The sequence below is a fragment of the Triturus cristatus genome, chromosome 2_1, assembly GCF_964204655.1.
Source record: "Triturus cristatus chromosome 2_1, aTriCri1.1, whole genome shotgun sequence".
NCBI lineage: Eukaryota > Metazoa > Chordata > Amphibia > Caudata > Salamandridae > Triturus > Triturus cristatus.
The window spans coordinates 325,556,363-325,570,361 of NC_140581.1; the positions used below are offsets into that span (position 1 = coordinate 325,556,363).

General features: G+C 44.1%; 1 long non-coding RNA gene across 1 annotated transcript in view; it reads right to left on the reverse strand.

Annotated features, from left to right (window-relative positions):
- LOC146864158 (uncharacterized) overlaps nt 1–13,999 on the reverse strand; it is a 131,966-nt gene that overhangs the window by 80,442 nt on the left and 37,525 nt on the right. The window contains exon 4 of the long non-coding RNA XR_014976615.1: nt 27–107. This is a non-coding gene — a long non-coding RNA (uncharacterized LOC146864158). The remainder of the gene's footprint in view (nt 1–26; nt 108–13,999) is intronic.

The window sequence follows — 13,999 nt, forward strand, 5'->3', positions numbered from 1 at the left end:
ATATATAAAGAATTATAATTCTGTACCTATTAGGTCACTGGAATTTTTTCTTCTTTGCTGTCTCAGTTCACTTCTCTTCTATTTGTTTCGATTCACTTCATTTCTACCTGCATACGGGGATATGCTTTATGGTTAAAAATATCTATACATTTATCATTTCTTGTTTAAAACAGGGTATTTTTTAAAACGTACTTAAAAATTGTATACAATGATCACTCCAGATAAAAATCGATGTAGATGGTCACTCTTTCAATCTGGGTAGCAGATTATTCATTGGGCTTGACTTCAAGCAAATTACTGCGTATAAATAGATCATTCACGTATTACTATCTTTTTAAAATATCTGTAAACATTTTCAATCATTATCCTCTCACTTTTTCATATAGCCTTACAGCCCGCTTTAGTGGGCTATACCGGCCATTATAGGCCCGCTCCAGGGTTAAAGGCCCGAGCCGAAGGTGATGGCCTTTAACAAGGGAGTGGGACTTTAATGGCCGGTATAGCCCAGCTACGGAGTGCAGTAAGGCTATTAGAATATTCTGCCACTAGAGGGCAGAATGTTCAAACAAATAAAACAAAGGCCTCTCGGAACCCGAGGGGATTTAAATCCCCTCATGCCCCCAAGAGGCATTTGCTCACAGCACCAACTGTGAACAAAATAAAAACATTAGAATGTTGCTTGCGGGCTTCTACCGGCCCGTAGAAGTCCAGAGCACTCCATGTCTGCAATGGAGTGTTCAACATTCTAATGTTCTAATTTAGCTTAAATGTCCTTATATGTTCTTCACTGTAGACCACAGAGGTTATGTATTTCTAATCTTCTCAGTGAAAATAGGCTGTTTGGGGATTTTTGTTAATTTTTCCTTTTCACTTTATAGAGGGCTTTACTTCCTTTGAGCATCATACTCAGCAGGTTTAAGAATTAAATATATATACCTTATTATAGTTATGTGGATTACAAGGACATTGAAGTATTCAAAGGTGATATTGTCTGTGCTCCTATTTTCTTTCTATTTGTTACATTAAGTAATTCAAAGGAGCTCCAGTCTCCAGTGAAATTCAATTTACCCAATTTGAATTAGGGAGACACAACGGTTGCTGAAAAGAGTACTTCAACAGTGTTCCATTCATTCTACTCCCCCAGTTTTATGATTAATAATGTCGGATATACGCTTTTAAGTTATGTCCACATGTTTTTACCTTATCGCAGTCCTGTCGTGGTGATCGGGTCTTCGTTAGTCAAATGGGCTTGATCGGTTCGTTCTATCTTTTTATTAATCACAATTCCGACCACGCATGTGCAACCAATCAGTGTCAGAGGTTGGCTGATATACTTAAGTCAGGCTATAAGTGTCTATTAAACTTATTATATTGCGAGGTAATTCTATGGATTTGATATTTATTGGTTTCTAAATTTAGTTGCCATAACGGAATCATACTTGATATTTCATCTTTACATTAGTCATAATTTTACTTTGTATATTCCTCAGCGTTTCATGAATACCTGATTTAAACAGGCATTATTCTCTTCGTGCATGTGCAACATTAAATTTGACTTACATGGTGGCCATGTTGGAAATTGGCAAGTAATTTAGGATATACGTAAAAATGCCTCACAGTACTCATTACTTAGGACAAATCATCCTCTTAGGTTGCTCTTTGAAGGTTATCTCCCTGATCGGCATGCCAGAGTTCTATTCGTTTTTTATTTTTCAGTTGGTTCTCTTTTTATTTTGAAGTCCACCACTGTGTTTATGAGCTCCACACCCTAACCAACCGAAACTCTACCAAGCATCTTTTTATTTAAGTTTACTTCTATGGTGGCCACATTGGAAAACACTGGATAATCTATTTACATCCTAATAACGTTTTTTTCTATATTTAAGCATTATTCATGTGCAAGTCCAGCTAGAAAATACAGTAAATATAATAATGAACAACACATGTTTCAAACCGCCTTAAGTTGAGAAGGAAGTGGCCCTTAGGGGCCACCCGGGTTACTCACAACCACCTGCTATGCCTTCCCAAGAATGAAGAGTCGGTCAGACAGTAGTGAATACAAATAGCTGTTTATTAGCAATGCTCTGCAGAGGAGTCCATCCTGACCTGCACCCTAAGATATCTGCCGAGGGACTGGGCCCCAACAGTCTACAGTGAGTAATCATTCCTCCCGAGAAGCCTCCAACCACGCCCTCAATGGAAAAATACCGGCCTGGGCCGAACATGAACAAGGAGGGTACAGAGGAAGGAGCTACCACCTGCCAGATGGGTACACGTTATCGACAATTCAAGTTTACTGTGCTAAGCCTCAGCGTCTCCTAACGTGGGAGCAGAAACTACACATTTGGATAGGTATGCGAGGGCAGAATGACCTATTCATTAGTAAGTTGAGAAACAGCCGAGAACAGAAGAGAAAATAATAACGAGGCAAGCAATACGAGTAATAGGGCCTAGTTCAGGCACAGTCTAAGCAGCCTATTAGGGATTATGCAATACAAAATGTATTCACTCGCTAACTAAAGCCTACACATTATAGGGATAACTCAGTGGGTTGCATAACGTGAATATAAATGGCATCTATTCAGCCACAGACTGCTAACCTAATATAGCATTAAACAAGTGTGTTGCAGGGATGGGAATTTCAAACCTAAAAGTTGCTATATATTGTCGCTGTTTAAGGCTAAAGAATGTATTTAAATACTGAAATTCACTCTCTATATTACTTCACGTATAAGAATCTCAGTAAGTTTATTTTCGATTTAATCTAACCATCTATTGCCACAGCTATTTATTAAACAGCATTCACTATTATCAGACTTACTCCCCGTTAGCAGGGGCGTCCCCCAAGGATCAGTACTCTTTCCGCAACTCTTCAACATCTATATGGAACCCCTTACCTCCATACTCAAAAAATCCAAAATTCCCTTCCACCTCTATGCAGGCAATACCCAGATCTATCTGGCAACCTCCTCCATGGAAGACATTCAGAGACTGAAAAACACTCTAAGTGAAGTCCAACACTGGTTAACATGCAACCACCTGAAACTTAACCAAGACAAGACAGAATTCCTCCTCATCTCCAACAAGAAGAAGAACCCCCAAATCACAGAATGGCTAAAAGCTATTGATCCTCTCAGCTACAACCCCACCTTAGCCGATTCTGTAAAATTGCTGGGAATCACTCTGGACCCTAAATTAGACATGAGCAAACACATCAAGAACATCGCAAAGAGCGCCTTCCTCAACCTTAAAATACTCAATAAAATAAAACCCTTCATCCCTCCGAATGACCTCAAACTAGCCACTCCATCCCTGGTGCTGTCCAGACTGGACTATGGGAATGCAACCCTCACAGGATCAGCAAAATCTCACCTTGCTCCAGTCAGAACAACTCTGAACTCAGCAGCCAGAATGGTCAGCGGAGTAAAGAAATATGAACACATCTCGCCAGCACTCAAAGAGCTCAAATGGCTCCCAATCGAAATGCGTGCCAACTTCAGAACTGCCTGCCTCACGCACTAAGCGCTGCACACAGGGAAACCCGCATACCTGGCCTCCATACTCCAGAAGGCCGGTCAGTCAAGAAGCCTAAGGAGTACCAACACTCTATTCCTTTTCCCTCCGAAAACTCGCAAACAAAAAACAGCATCTCGCTCCTGCGCAGGAAATGCACCCAAAATCTGGAACTCCATACCAGTCCATATCAGGGCCAACCCCTCCTACTTAATTTTCAAAAGGCAGCTCAAAGATCTGGTGTCATCAGTGCAGGATACCCTGCCGTGTTGTTGGACGATGGCTGTGAGGGGGGCCATGTAGATGTTGAAGAGGGTGGGGCTCAGTGATGAACCTGTGGGACTCCGCAGGTGATTTTCGTGGGGTCGGAGAGGAAGGGTGGGAGTCTGATCCTTTGGCTTCTTCTGGTGAGGAATGATCGGATCCAGTCCAGGGCTGTTCCTTATATGCCTGCATCGTGTAGTCTGGCGACTAGTGTGCGGTGGGAGACAATGTTGAAGGCCGCTTCATAGGTAGAGTAGGATGAGGGCTGCGGAGTGGCCTTGGTCCAAGAGAGTGCAAATGTCGTCCGTGGTGGCGAGCAGGGGGGTCTCTGTGCAGTGGTTGCTTCGTAATCTGGATTGGGAGGGGTCGAGGGTGGCGTTCTCTTCAATGAATCGTGTCAGTTTCCAGTTGACTGTTTTCTCTGCAACTTTGGCTGCAAAGGGGAGGAGCGAGATGGGTCGATAGTTCTTGAGGATGGTGGGGTCAGCTGTGGGCTTCTTGAGCAGGGGTCTGACTTCTGCATGCTTCCAGTCATCTGGGAAGGTGACTGTTTTGAAGGTGGTGTTGATGGTGCGTTGTAGTTCGGGTACGATGGCGGCCGCGGCTCTGTGGTAAATGTGAGGGGCCAGGGGTCTGTGGGGACCCCCGAGTGGATGCTTTTCATGGTCGAGGTGGGGTCTTCGGCCGCGATCGGTGTCCATTTGGAGATGGTGGGCTGGCTGGTGTTTCTGGGGTTTTTGATCTTGACGTGGAAATAGGTTCCAAGCTTGTCGCAGAGGTCTTGGGATGGGGTGATGTCTGTGGCTTCGCTGCGTGGGTTGGTGAATTCTTGAATGACACTGAAAAGTTCCTTGGAGTTGGTGGAGTTTGCCATGATTTTGTTGTGGATCAAGTTCCTCTTGGTGGCTCTGATCTGGTTGTGATAGTCCGTCATGGCGTCCTTGTAGATGGTGTGGTATTCGGTTGTCTTGGTGTTTCTCCAGTTCTTCTCCAGGTATCTGCAGGTGCATCTGGCTTCTTGGAGAGCTGTTGTGAACCAGTCGGCTTTCCTGGGGCGTTGTCTGTGGGGTTGCGTAGCAGGGCGAGCTCGTCTGCGCAGTTGAAGATCCAGGTGTGGAGTTCTCTGGCTGTGTTGAGTGCCCAGGTGTGGTTGTCTCGGGTGAGGGTGGCGTTAAGTTGCTCGTCGGTAACCTTGCTCCAGTTCCTTCATGGTGGGCGTGGGGCTGGTTTGGGTGCCTTGGGTTTGTTGATGGCGAAGTGTACGCAGTGGTGGTTGGTCCATGGCGGCTGCATTGGGTGGCTGAATTGGATGCTGTTTCCTGCCACTAAGATGAGGTCGAGGGTGTGTCCTGCTCTGTGGGTCAGGGTGTTGACTAGTTGTTTAAATCCAATGCTAGCGAAGTTGTCACAAAGGATAGTAGAGTTGGGGTTGCTGGGGTTGTCAAGGTGGAAGTTCAGATCTCCAATGAGTATGTAGTTTTTTGAGGCGATGGCGTGGGGTGCGATGAAGTCGGTGATGATGGTGGCGAAGGGTGTTTGGGGGCCAGGGGGTCTGTAGAAGAGGGTTCCTCGGAATGTGGTTTTGGGGAAGGTCTGGATCTGGAAGTGCAGGTGTTCAGCGGAGGGGAATGTTTCGCTGGAGGTGGTGAGGTGGAGGATGCTCTTGTGGGCGATGGCAAGGCCCCCTCCTGGGTGGTTGGGTCAGACTTTCCTCTGGATCTTGTATCCGTCTGGGTTGTCGGTGCTGATGTCGGGGGCAGAGGATGCGTTGGTCCAGGTCTCTGTGAAGAAGGCGATGTCGGGCGAGAGAGAGACGAGTAGGTTTCAGATTTCCATGGTGTGTTTGTGTGCGGAGCGTACTTTGAGGAGGAGGATGCATTTTAGGGTGTCGCTGGTGCTGGCGTCAGCCGTATTGGATGCTGGGGTGGTGGTGAGGTTCTGGCGGCAGGAGAGGCAGGAGAACTGGCCGTGGGTCATGTTCGGCGAGGCCTGTTGGCATTCTCTAAGTCTTCCAGGGTTGAGTGCGAGGAAGGTGGTGGTGTCATAGTGATGGGTAGTGGGAGGTCCAGGGTTCCTGGCGCTGGCCATGGTCAGGTTGCAGATAGGTGCAGACGGGCTTGCCTTTGGCGCACGCGCTGTACGCATCCACTGCACGCCTGACTTCAACTCCCAGAAGGCCATCCAGCGATGGGAGGGGCCATGGGGGTATTTCAGACACTGACACATGCTGAGTTGCGTGCGTAATCCTTGTTGTTCTTGGCGGAAGGGTGAAGGTGCAGCTGCACTGTGTTCTGCATTCTTCATGATAAGCGGATAGTAAAGGAGCCCGCTGCTGGAGGAATCCTGTGGTTGCTCGGGCCCAAGTAACTCAGATTGCCTGGATTGGAAGTGGAGAACCAATGCTTCCGCGTTCTGCAGAAAATTAGGTACTGTCCTTAAAAATGGCTGTTTGTTTCTAGGGCCATGATCCCTCATGGTTATTTGTTCTATTCTGACTTTAAAATTAGACTTTGTGTGGATGCCTCATGGATCAAGGATTAAGGAGTTTAGTAACTGATCTACTGCCACTCCTAACCTTAGACTATTGGAAGAGACGCATCGTTTTCTTTCGGTTTTCTTTCCCTTTGTTCTGTTGGGAAACTGAAAGGGTATGTATGAGTAAAGCTTGGTTTCCTGGCATATGAGGAACAGTGTGAAAGGAGTGGTAATCTGTTTATATATTTCTTGTTTTAGGTACATTACTTTTACAGTTGAGAGTGGTATCTTTACTGGTAATAGAGATGAACACAGAGGCCACTTAAACATTATTTTCAGGTAATATCCTTATTAGTGAGTCTATATGAGAGTAGCCAGTGTTAAATACTGTATTAACCTTGTATTCTTGATTTACAATTCTACCATTCCCCGCTGTTCCTACCCTAATTGCTTTTCCCTTGCTATATCGCCTCAATACTCTGTGTATACTGGTCAGAGTTTGGGATGTCAGAGTTGGACCCATTTGCGCATTGCCCGGATTCTGAGGAGTTCCTGTGGACGTTATAATGTATGCCGCATCATCGATCTTCTCTGGGACCTGAAGGAGGTCTGCAACACATATCAGATGGCGTGAGTGCAGGTAGGGGGTGTCTTGAGAAAATCATAAGGCACACAATATGTCACACTTGATCTTCTTCTTCATGGAATCACAGATGCCACAGGCAGATTTTGTGTACTTAAAGCGCCAGATTTAAGATGCTGGTCTTTTCATTTTTAGTTATTGGAACTTCAGAAACTAAGATGTAGCAGAATCTCTCATTCTGAAGTCAGTTTCTGTTTATGCATGCCAAAGGTGGGATTTGAAAAGATAAGATCCATCTCAACACATTCTTTCCCTGATTTTTGTCAGTCACTACGTCACCTTGCTATACATTTTCATTCCTGATTTTTCTCAGCAGATTGGATTATTCTGTTTGAATTAAACCCTTCCATCCTTTGTCTTGCTTAACATTTTTTGATATTGCTGTAATTTTTCCACAAGCATTTTGGATCAACTTCCTTGTGGATCTTCTGACTCTGGACCTGTATCTTGCGTTGGTCTTTTTTCTTCCGTGAAGTCAGGGGAAGGTCATTGTCTCGCAGACTTCATGACCACTGTCTACATCTTCAATCAAGAATTATATTGATTACTTAATGAGGTTTATTTCCTCCTTTTTGGAATTCTTCCAAATTATGGCACTATAAGCTCAGCACCAGTTAGTGTTCACATATAACATTCTGTGCATCGTTGCACTGTAGCTACAGGGAGGAGCCACCCTTTCCTTGGAAATCTTTCAGGGCACTCAACAGATCTCCTTTGTGTCCAGTCCTAGCCAAGAATTGGGCATCATTACTGGAAATATAGGAAAAGAAGAGGTATGATTAATTCTCCATATGTAAATAATTTTCCACTTTTAAAAAAGTTGGTAATTAATTGGGGTGGACGAGAGTCCACCACAAGGAATATGACCTCAAACATGTCAAGGTAAAACACAGTTTCAATAATTTAGAACTGCGCTCAAGCCATTGGTAGCTAGTGCATTCAGCAGTCTTAACTTTAGGAAATATGTAAAGTATTTAGAAGTAGCCAAACAGTTAAAAAAGTGTGTTCTTCTAGCTACACAAGAAGGCAGCCAACTTATCCTTGGAGTCCACTTCTTAACCTGGGTACAAGTGGGAGCAGATCAAATAAATTAAACCCTGAACCCTCCCAGATGTTCTTCCTGGGCAGATAGATGTCACATACGCCATACCTACCTCATCCTGTCCAACAGGCCTATGCCATTGTTCTGCTCTGGGAGCAGTTTTCTCGCTTCATTAATGTTTCATTTACCTCATGGGACAGCAATACCGTTTCATAGTGAAAATAGCTTTTGGGTGCTTGTCACTCAATCGATCACTCAATTGGGATTTATAGAGTGTGACTTATCACCTGTGAGGGTCTCCAGGCACTTGGGGGGAGGGGTTGTTTTTTGATGCTAAATGCTATTTGTTGAAGAGCCAGGTCTTTAGACTCCTTCTGAATTCTAGTAGGGTTGTCGCCGATCACAGGTGTAGGGGAAGGTCGTTCCAGAGTTTGGGTGAAATGTGGGAGATGGAGCTAAAGGGACATACCAACATTATATCTCTACATTCCACAATTTTAAACAGTAGGAACCCTATCTTGTGGTTGTCAACTACAGCAATTAGGCTACATTGATAGTCCTGGAGCCATGTCTTTCTTGTCTTCCTAATGGATGGCCCAACAAGTGCTGCAGTCCATGGGTGACATTTACATTTCCATTCCATGGATGAAGTTTCTACACCATATACTATATACTATGGCCTTGCCCAAGAGTTACATATGTTATTAGTCAACTGTTGCATGTTTTAAGGGTAAGAGCACATACACTGGGCACTGGACATCACAGTCTAAAAACCAGCAATAAAATTCAGCGGAAAATGGCAGTGACTGTGCAAAAACTGGGATTTTCTCACACTCCCCAACATGTCTCCTCCACATTGTCCCCATCCTGCACTTCCAAAAACCCATTAGATCGAGCTTGCTGTCAAATTCCCAATCTATACAGTACAATGGTTTATTCTTATTTGAAAGACTTTTACTATTGAGATATTGCAAAGCAGACCAGCACTTGGAGTTTACTATCAAGTAGTCATCAGTAATGGGTTGGAAGCCAATCAATACCTTCTCTTCCTCTGCCCCTAAAAACACATAGTTAAGGAAACGTTGATCTTCCATTTCAGCTTAGAAGAATTCTGCAAGAAAGCATGTGTGTGAACTTTCCTCCCAAAACACAGAAAAACGGACTTTTTGGGTGAGAGTCAGTTTGCTATAGTTCATTTCTACTTTATCATTAGAATGTCATGTCATATGAGTATCTGGATCTTCACTTAATTGTTTTACTGTGCAGTATCTAATTCCAGGCTAAACATTGCAGGTTTGTATTTTGCTTACACTCATGTACATTCAAGAAAAATAACTGGTACACTACAGCTATTTTCAGTATAAAATAAATAAAACCCACAGCTGCACATAATTTATTTGTGGTGTCCGTTGGTTATCTATTTGACTCTTTGATTTGGTACTAGGCCCATGCAACGGATGTGGCCTGAAAATGAGATTTGAGGTGCTTTGAGGTGCTAATTAAATTAGCATTTTTTAAACTTTGGAAAACAAGCTGAAATTGTGTAACTGTGACAAACCGTTTGCATGGCTGTACAAAGATAGTATCTGAAATGTAAGCTTGAAAGATATATTATCCCCATTCCATCTAAAAAAAGATGCATGTGATTGAAAAGCACATGTGGTGCTCAGTCTGCAGCGGGGTGACATGTAATGCTAACCACATTTTTAAGTTTTTGTTACAAACGTTGCTACAAACATTTAATTTTGATTATCCATACTTCTTGAATGTCTTCTCTTAGTTGTCGTATTGCTTGTGTAAATGCTGATTAGTTTGAGAAAATGGTTTATCCATTTTACCTGGCTGAAACCTCTTTGTGCTGTGTGTAGGTACTGGTCAACTACACCCGATTGACCACCACTAATATTTTAAGTTCCTGTTTTTTACTTATGAACATTTTTTTTCCTCTGTGACCCATTCCCTCTAAAAATTGTTTTAGAAATGTAAAATCATTTATGCCTTGACGGAAATATTGTTTTGCCACCTGCATTTTTCTGCAAAGAAGGCTTCATGAGCCTACATACAAAGTATTAGCCAGATTTTCGAGCTAGACACCAGATTGCCTAATAGGAACTAGAATGTCTGGGCATTGTGGGTGATCTGTTGCAGCTCACATCAAGACTGAGACCACTGTCACTCTAGCTTAACAATCTAATTTGATATACAGATAAATGCTCTTTAATATTATAAAGGACCTATCCAATCCAGTATGTATGGGTAACAAGGTGGACGCGACACAAAAACTTTGCGATGATATCGCTGTCTACTTTGATGAAAAGATTAAGAAGATTGTTGGGGGTCTAAACTCCAACAACAATAGCCGTCTGGATGAGGATAAGAAACGACTTAAGAAATTAGCAGAAGAGCAACAGACAGAGGCACTTAATAGCCACCAGCCGCCTGCTCTAGAGTGCTTTTAAACTCTTACAGAGGATATTTTCAACAACCTTGCTCAAAGTGTATCATCTGGCTCCCCTTTGGATCCCCTTCCACATGGGATATGGAAAGAGTTTCAGCTGGAACTATTCCCCTGGCTGCGGCAGATTTGCTGCCAATCACTGCAAAAGGGTGTTGTTCCAGAAGTTTGGAAGCAGGCAGTGGTGACCCCGCTGCTTAAGAAACTGTCTCTTGATCCCAAAAGCCCAATGAGCTTCAGACCAATCTCTCTTCTGCCATACCCCGTAAAAATTCTGGAAAGGGCAGTTAGTAAATCCCTGTCCTTATACCTCGAAGAAAACCATCTGCTAGATAAGGACCAATTCGGGTTTCGACCAGGGCATGGAACTGAAACAGCCCTAGTGACGGTACTTGACAACCTGAGAATGCGAGCCGACAATGGGAAACCGTCCGTATTAGTGTTACTGGATATGTCGGCCGCATTCGACCCAGTGAATCACAATATACCGTTGAAAAGACTTGAGAACATCGGAGTGAACGGACGGGCACTGAAGTGGCTGCAATCATATTTGACAGGCAGACAACAGGTGGTAACCATCTCACCGTTCACATCTCCAAAGACCCCTGTGCAACACGGGGTGCCACTGGGCTCTGCAATAAGCCCCATCCTATTTACTATCTATTTGCACCATCTGATCACAATCATTAAGTCCTTTGGTATTGATCTAGTCAATTACGCAGACGACGCACAACTGATGTTTTCCCTGGAAGGAAATCAAGCAGTATCCCTCGATAAATTCCAGGAGTGCATGTCTAACACCTCTAACTGGCTCAGGAAAAACTCCTCACAATTTAATGGAGATAAAACGGAGACAGTATACTGCTCCATGGCCAAAATGACACAGCTTTTGCCGTCTGAGTTTTGACTCACCCCTATGGATAAACCACTGACTCCAGCCAGAACAATACGAAATCTGGGGGTTTTAATGGATGATAACCTTCAAATGGAGTCACAAGTAAATAATACAGTTAGCATCTGTTTCTCACTGATAAGAGCACTACGCTAGATTCTCCCATTACTGCCCAGTGCTACTAGACCCTTAGTAGTGAGGAGTATAATTTTAAGTAGACTGGACTACTGTAACTCTTTGTACGTGGAAGCACCACAATCAGTGCTACTGAAGCTGCAGAGGATCCAGTCCATAGCAGTCAAATTGGCGTTGAATGGGCAGCATAGGTCCTCAACGACTTTAGCTTTAAAGGACCTTCACTGGTTATCCATCAATGAGAGAATCCAATTCAAATCCCTCTGTATTGTGTTTAGAGCAGTACATGGTTTGGGTCCAATATCCATGCAGGAGAAATTCACCTGGTATACTCCTGGGAGAAATCTCAGTTCTTCTGGTGCAAATCTGGTAACTACCACCAGATTCAAGAAGACCAGGACGGTTGGTAGAGCATTCGGTGTAGTAGCCTCACGATTCTGGAATGATCTTCCCCTGAACATCAGACAAATTAAATCTCTGCTTCCATTTAGGAAAAGCTTAACGACTTGGCTCTTCCCTAGGGATGTGTAAAATGAGCTCCCCATAACTGGCGAATAGGTTATCTGCTCTGTCAGTGACAACTTGGTAAGTCGCAGTGCAAGGATACCCGTAGGGTGACAGTTTTGCGCTATATAAGTCTATGTTACATTACATTACATTACACCTACATCTTGCAAATCTTAAAACTGTACCTGTACACCACAATAAAAAACATTACTGGTATGATATTATGTTCTAATATATATCCTAGGAATAAGCTGTGGCACACTCAAGCCACCCTATTCTACTGATCTGAATGTTGCTGCAGCAATAACATGTAACCCACTAGTCTCATCCTCCATCAACTGTGCTGAACAGGGCCAACACTGGACTCAGTGCTGACGGGAAAAAAAAAACAAGAGGAATACTGATATGTGAGAAGGCACACAGGAGATGTCAGTGGTTTGTAGTCACAAAACTCATCTCATCTAACGGGGGTTCTCTCTGATTTTCTGCAGTCTCTCACGAGTGGCAACACATTTTGAGAAACAGAACATAATTACTGTTGCTCTCCATTCTTATATCTACTTAAAATGCAGTTTTTACATATACATGGATTTCCCATGAATGGTAACATTCTGCAACAAATGAGACATACATAAGATTCAGTAATGCATGTGCTATGGTAAAAATTCATCATATCAATGGCATAGTACCTTCATCTTACTAGAGCCAAAAGAATCATCATGAAGCTGGTCTTGTTCTGATGTCCTGCAGCAGTAGTTAATGCTCTCCAAATTGATACGTGAGAAATAAAAGTTAACGCAGAATCTGTGTATAACACTGTGGTGACCCAAAACACATTTGCAAGAGCACAACTTTAAGGGCATGACAGAATCATGGTATCTAGGTATAGGGCCCTGACTGGAGTGCCACAATCCAAACAAGGAATATCTAACTTTACCTATCTGTCACAAACCCGAGGCCTCTGCCAGTGCTGGGAGAGTTCAAATAATTGCAAGGGGGCAAGGAAAGTCTTTGAGTTGGTACCGCAGAAGAAATTTCAAGACGTGCCACAAGCAGGAAGCTCTGGGAGGATGTTCTTTACATTTGGCTTGAAGATAATCTCAACCGGAGAGCCAGGGACACAGGTGAAGAGCTAAACCAAAGCAGAGGCTTCTTCTCATCAACATGGATTTGGCATTGGTGTAACTGGTATAGCCTGTGGGATCCTCAAATCATACTGTAGATCCTTGATCTAAGGATCCTCAAATCTTGCAGTAGATTCTAGTGAAAAAGTGATCCATCCTAAAAAGATCCATGTCTTGCTGAGTAATATGTGCATTGCCTGAGCATAGGGTTATGCGTCTGCCACAGGTCACAGAGGCCCAGGGCCGTAGCAAAGTCTGCCAGGACCTGATCGCCCTGCCTGCTCGTCTGCGAGCTGGACAGGTCCAGTTCTGAGTACATGACTGCATTCATATCTCCACCAAGAAGAAGTATACCCTCGGGTAGACCCACCAGAAAGGAACTCAACTTTGGAAGGCTCGTAGAATGGAGACCAGGGGGTATGTACAATAACAAAACACCAAGACGCGCCCCTCCACCTACCCACAGCCACCACAAGGCAGCCCGCCTCGTCTGCCCCACGTGCCTGAGATAACTAAGTGCAAGGAGTTACGTACTAGGGTTCCCACCCCACGTTATCCAGAGGTAAACCCCGAATGGGCCACCAACTTGAAGCCGAATCGGTCTTCGGCCCTTCATCTACGCCCCCTCAGGTGTGTTTCTCGGAGCAGGACTGGGACATGTCTTTTAAGGTGTTGCAATACTAGTGTGCGCTTGATTTTGTTGCCAGTCCATTCACGTTCCAGGTCCACACCCGTATCTTAGCCGGATCACCCATTATCACAAACAGTTTTTAACCCCCACGGATATGTCCTCGTCCCCTCTGTGTCCCCAAAGTGTGCCCCCAAACCTTGATGGATACCATGGTCTCGAGCGAACAACCCCATCCCCTGAAGTAAGATGAACCAACGACCCAACCCCCCCTCCCTGCCGCCCTGCAAGGTGAGTCCCCAACCTTCCACCCTTCAAACT